We start from the raw sequence: 6480 nt of genomic DNA, 5'->3' as shown, positions 1-6480 counted from the left end.
CGCGGAGGAGAAGCGGATCGAAGACATACCGATTGTGCGAGATTTTCCCGAAGTCTTCCCGGAAGATTTACCAGCATTCTCACCCATTCGACAAGTCGAGTTCCAAATCGACTTAGCCCCCGGTGCGGCACCAATAGCACGAGCCCCATTTCGACTCGCATCGGCAGATCTTCAGGAGTTGTCCACGCAGTTACAGGACTTGTTGGATAAAGGTTTCATCCGACCCAGCTCATCGCCATGGGGAGTCTTTGTCCTATTTGTTCGAAAGAAAGAAGATACTTTCCGCATGTGCATCGACTACCGGGAACTGAACAAGGTGACGGTCAAGAACCGTTATCCCCTGCCCTGAATTGATGATCTTTTCGACCAGCTTCAAGGATCGAGTTACTACTCGAAGATCGATCTGAGATCTGGTTACCATCAATTAAGAGTGCGCGGAGAAGACATTCAAAAGACAACATTCAGAACTTGGTACGGTCACTAAGAGTTTTTGGTTATGCCATTTGGCTTAACCAATGCACCAGCCGTATTCATGGACCTCATGAATAGAGTATGCAAGGCGTACCTCGACAAGTTTGTTATTGTTTTCATTGACGGTATCCTCGTGTACTCCAAGAACAAGACCGATCATGAAGAACACCTAAGGTTAATCCTGGAATTACTAAATAAGGAACAAATGTACTCTAAGCTCTCTAAATACGAATTTTGGCTTCGCAAGGTTCACTTCTTAGGACATGTGATCAATGAGAGTGGTATCCATATCGATCCAGGCAAGGTAGAAGCCATCAAAAACTGGGAAGCACCTAAGAGTCCGACTGAGGTGCGACAATTCCTAGGAATGGCTGGCTACTACCGATGTTTCATCGAGGGATTTTCAAAGATTTCTCAACCTCTCACCGCACACACACAAGGGTACTAAATACAATTGGGTTGATGCGCAGGAGTCTGCCTTCCAACTTTTGAAAACAAAACTCTGTAGCGCGCCTATCCTAGCCCTCCCCAAGGGAACCGAAAATTTCGCAGTACATTGTAATGCATTAATACAGGGCCTCGGCTGCGTGCTAATGCAACTTGAGAAGGTTATAGCCTATGCCTCTCGACAACTACGGGTACACGAGAAGAATTATACGACCCATGAATTGGAACTTGGAGTTGTGGTGTTTTCCCTTAAGATATAGAGGCATTACTTGTACGGTACCAAGTTTACCATTTACACCGACCACAAGAGTCTCCAACATATCTATGATCAGAAGGAGTTGAACATGCGACAACGTCGTTGGGTCAAACTACTACTTAAGGATTATGATTGTACCCTCAAGTACCACCCTAGCAAGGCCAATGTAGTGGTCGATGCTCTCAACAGAAAGGAAACCATTAAGCCTAGACGGGTGCGAGCATTACAACTGACGATTCATGCCAGCTTGCCTGATTAGATTCGTGATGCTTAACTCGAAGCTTTGAAAGAAGATAACCTCCCATCAGAACTCATGCGGGGCATGGATAAGTAGCTTGAAACCAAATCGGACGGGGTCCGATATTCCGAAAACCGGATTTGGGTCCCTCGATACGAAGACTTGAGTGGTGATGGACGAGGCACACAAGTCCCGATATTCCATTCATCCTGGCTCAGACAAAATGTACCATGACCTGAAGGTGCTTTACTGGTGGCCGAACATGAAAGCCGACATTGCCACCTACGTGAGCAAATGTATAACCTGTGCAAGAGTCATGGTGGAATATCAGAAACCATTTGGTCTGTTACAGCAACCGGAAATCCCAACATGGAAATGAGAACACATTTCCATGGACTTCATCACAGGCTTACCCGAAACACCGACGGGATGCAATACCATCAGGGTGATCTTTGACCGGTTGACTAAGTCTGCGCATTTCTTAGAGATCAAGGAATCGGACAAAATGGAAAGACTGACTCGCATCTACATGAAAGAAGTAGTGTCTAGACACGGTGTTCCTGTCTCAATCATATTTGATCGAGATTCCCGTTTCACTTCACACTTTTGGAAGTCACTACAGAGCGCGCTAGGAACCCGCCTCGATATGAGCACAGCATACCATCCTCAAACGGATGGGCAAAGTGAACGCACCATTCAAACTTTGGAAGACATGTTGCGTGCATACGTATTGGATTTCGGAAGAGTTGGGAACCCCACTTGCCCCTAGTAGAGTTTTCGTATAATAACAGCTACCACACTAGTATTAAAGCAGCGCCGTTTGAAGTGTTGTACAGACGAAGGTGTCGATCACCTCTTTGCTGGGCAGAAGTGGGTGATAGTCAAATCACTGGTCCCGAATTAGTACTTGAAACCTCTGAAAATATTTTCCGAATCCAGAATCGCATGGCGGCAGCAGCACGGGATCGCCAAAAGAGTTACGCTGACAAGCGCCAAAAACCTCTGGAATTCCAAGTGGATGACAAGGTTTTGCTGAAAGTCTCACCTTGGAAAGGTGTAGTTCGCTTTGGAAAGCGAAACAAACTCAATCCACGATACGTTGGCCCATACCGGATAACAGAACGCATCGGCCCGGTAGCGTACCGATTGGATTTACCAGTAGAACTTAGTGGCGTACATAACATTTTCCGTGTATCCAACTTGAAGAAATTCATTTCTAACGAAACACTAGCAGTTCCTTTGGGCGAGTTGCAAGTTGATGAACAGTTACGCTTCGTCGAAGAACCAGTCGAAGTCTTGGATTGGGAAACCAAAACACTCAAACACAACAAGATTCCCATCGTTAAAGTTCATTGGAACTCGAAACATGAACCAGAGTTCACGTGGGAACTCGGGGATCAAATGATGAAAAAGTATCCTCACCTCTTCAAGGGATTGACCAAGCACTGAAAACCGCGAAAGCTGACAAACCGTCAGAAAACACCAGAGGTATGAATTAAATTTCGTGACGAAATTTCTTTCTACAGGGGGGATGATGTGACAAACTGAAAATTTTTGCCTTTTTCAGGCAGCCATCGCGAAATGATACAAATTTTTGGGACGAAAATTCTATCAACATGGGAATGATGTCACTCGTCAATTTCAGGTTAACTTCGTTAATCCGAAATCCGTTAATTCAAACGCAATATCACACGAACTATGTCATTCCAGTTAATGCAGTTCAAATTGCACTTAATTAGAATTAAATGACACATGACAATCATTACACAAGTAGTATTTCGGAGTTTCACTGAATCACAGACGAGTCAACTCAAACTGTTGGTGAACAAACAATAAATATTATAAACAAGTACTTGATATAATTATGAGTTACGTTTATATGTAATTTGGTGCTTGCATGTATAACATCATATCATGGATGAAAAAGAAATAGTTTGTGTTAGAATTATACAAAATAGAAGTTGAGGGTGCAAGTTGTAACATGTAATTAATTAATTAATATACAAAGAAACTTATAATACAAAACCCTAACCCTCTCCCCTCTCTCCCTCTCCCTTGCGACGGCAGCCCCACCCCCTCCCCTCTCCTTGATCGGCCGAACATCACACACACACACACATACATACAAGATTGTTTGCAAGTTGTTTGAAGATCCAAGGCAGCTAGCTAGGTAAATTGAACACTATATCTAACCATTCTATCAATTTTTGGCATGATTAAACATGATGATCATAAACCCTAAATACTAAATATATTGATTATTGATGATTTAGGGTTGTATGCATGATTTTTGGTTCGTAGATTAGTAGTTTTTTGAGTGTTTGGTAAAAACTGATGCTGGATAGAATCATAATTGCATGTTAAAACAACTGTAACTTGATGTTAATGATGTGTTGTGAAGTGATTATTGATTCTATGAAGTAGTAGGTCGAGTTTAGTTTTTAAAGAGTATGAGTTTGTAATTTTTGAACTTGTGGAAGTTAGTTATTATTAATTTACAAATCTGTGCGCAAGTCTGATTCGGGAAGCTTTCTTGTAGGTTGTTTTGTAATTAATATATCTCACAAACGACAAGACCAACTGAGTTGATTTCACTTTTGGAAGTTAATAATTTGAGTGACGAATCTATCTCAATTGTCCTTGCATTAATTGGATTAATCATGTAACGGGAATAGAAAATAATTTTTTGTTGCGCATGATAATAACTACTGTGTGCTTACTGTGTTGTTTTGATCCTTATGAGAAAACCGTATGTAATAAAAATATTTTTGGAAACCTAGATCGGTTTTGCTTCTGTGATAAATCTTTAGTGATTTTATCTACATGTATGGTTAGTGAAATTGAGTAATCTTGACGTGTTAAAATCTGTCTCGGTAACTAGCTGCTGAATTTTTTGATTTAACAAGAAAAGTGATTATCTTGCCGATGTTTGCTATGTGTTTGACATATTTGCCCTTGTGGTAGATATTTTACTGATGATGTACCATAGTAACACTTAACACTATACTTTTTTTACAATGTAACTTATCACCAACGTGTTTGTCGAGTCGCACTTGTTTCACAAACGTAACACAAACACATCTCATGCATAACTTTTATGTGTCGAGTCTAGAGACTCACTCGTAGTTCAAACACTTAGAAATCTCATTTTTGTTTTTAGAACACTAGTGAGGATTTCTGTGACGCACGCTTTTCTCGGATTTTTGATAACTTCGCAAACAGTGAGTTTCACGGCCCCTTTTACTCTTTAACTCATTTATTAGGGGGAGATAACATACTCCAAAACTTTAGATTTTGTTACTCTTTATATATCACTTGTAAGGCTAAGTGGCAAACAAACCAACTAAGTCCTTCTGAACTATCGAACCGGTTAATATTGGATAATAGAGAGTCACCTTTGAGTAGTACTAATGGGCTTGACAAACCCCACCCAACTCTAAACTCGACTATGGGTCGAGTGGGTGTAATTTTGGCTAACACATTACCATGGTCGTGGTTGACATGGTGGCAAGGCAATCGTATAAACAGTCAGCTTCGGTGTTGAACACTTAGTAATACATGCTTTATAGGTTAGCCACCTATTGATATTTAATTGACATAACACTATCTGGTAACGCTAAAACGCAAAGCTTAATTTACGTAAACCTGTGAACTCACCAACCCTGTGTTGGCACTTTTAGTATGTTTAGCTCAGGTAGCCGAGGCGGGCAAGCGGTATAGGACATGCATTCATAGAACTCTATTGTTTTAAACTTTCTTTAAATTTTCTCATGATAACTGTTGCTTTAAGTCGTCCTGTGTGGCGCAACTATATGCTTTACAGTTTACTCTTCTGCATTTTCACTTAAGACTTGTACGTCTTGGTTGTTTTTGAAAATTTTAATTATGGTGTTGATATAACTAATGATTCCGATCCTGTTAGTTCACACCCTCTGATGGTAAAACTCCTTTAGTGGATTCTGAGGGTGTGACACACCTGAACTCGGTTACGTTCACCGTAAACGGTTATTCCTTTCTGTAGCTGTGCGCGACTAACTGTATAACAATTACACGTATCAATTAAATATCACTACCCATATCGTGTTTCTAGTTTTATTATAATCATCAATGAATAGGGGTCCGGGGGCAGTAGGGATGGCAGTGAAACCCGAACCCAATGGGAATACCCCGATGCCCGACATAATTGGGACGGGTCTTACCCGTCCCATTAGGGTATGGGACGGGTCTGGGATTAGTTTTTAAATTTTTCACGGGTCTGGGATTTCAAATATACTCGATTACCCGACCCGATTACCCGATAATATGGACCCGTTTACCCGATTATATACCCGATATAATTATACACACACACACACATAGTAACAATAAAAAATGGTATTTGTGTTCAATTATCCTTTGTGTGTCCTCCATGAATATTAAAATTATATATTATGTATATATATATATATTGTATTACATCCCGCCACTCACTCATCCTCTATAAACTACGTAGATCTTTTTATATATTTTTTGGTATAATTTTCTCTTTTTGTTGAATTGAGTGTATCATGAAACTAGAAACATAAATTTTTTGTGTTGTATTTTCAAAACCCGATAGAAACCCGATGAGATTTGAGTCGGGCATACTCGACTGATATTTTTAATAAACTAAAGGGTATACCCGAAACCCGCGGGTATACCAGATACCCGATGGGTATTTACCCGATAAATACCCGACGGGTCTGGGACGAGGTTTTATAATCGGGTCCGGGTCTGGGAATACCTAGACCCGTCCCAAACCCGACCCATTACCATCCCTGGGGGCAGCGCCCCTGGCAGCAGGGTTATAGGGGCGGCAGCCCCTAGTAGGGTCCAAGGGGCAGAGCCCCTGGATGGGGTCGAGCTGCCAGGTCAGCTTGAAAAAATTTTATTTCCATTAAATGTCTTAACACAATTTTCATTAGAATTCTTAATTTATTATTTTATTTGCTAACTTATAAGGTTCGAGGCCTTCTTTGTAATTAATCGAATTTATTCTAAGTCTAGTGACCTTTCTGTCATTCTTTCAAAGTCTAGTTCGTTATTTAGT

The sequence above is a fragment of the Bidens hawaiensis genome, unplaced genomic scaffold (assembly GCF_021521415.1).
Source record: "Bidens hawaiensis isolate Kalapana, Puna unplaced genomic scaffold, B.hawaiensis_p1.1 tig00023637_1, whole genome shotgun sequence".
In the NCBI taxonomy this organism is placed as follows: domain Eukaryota; kingdom Viridiplantae; phylum Streptophyta; class Magnoliopsida; order Asterales; family Asteraceae; genus Bidens; species Bidens hawaiensis.
This window is presented reverse-complemented; position numbering follows the sequence as displayed.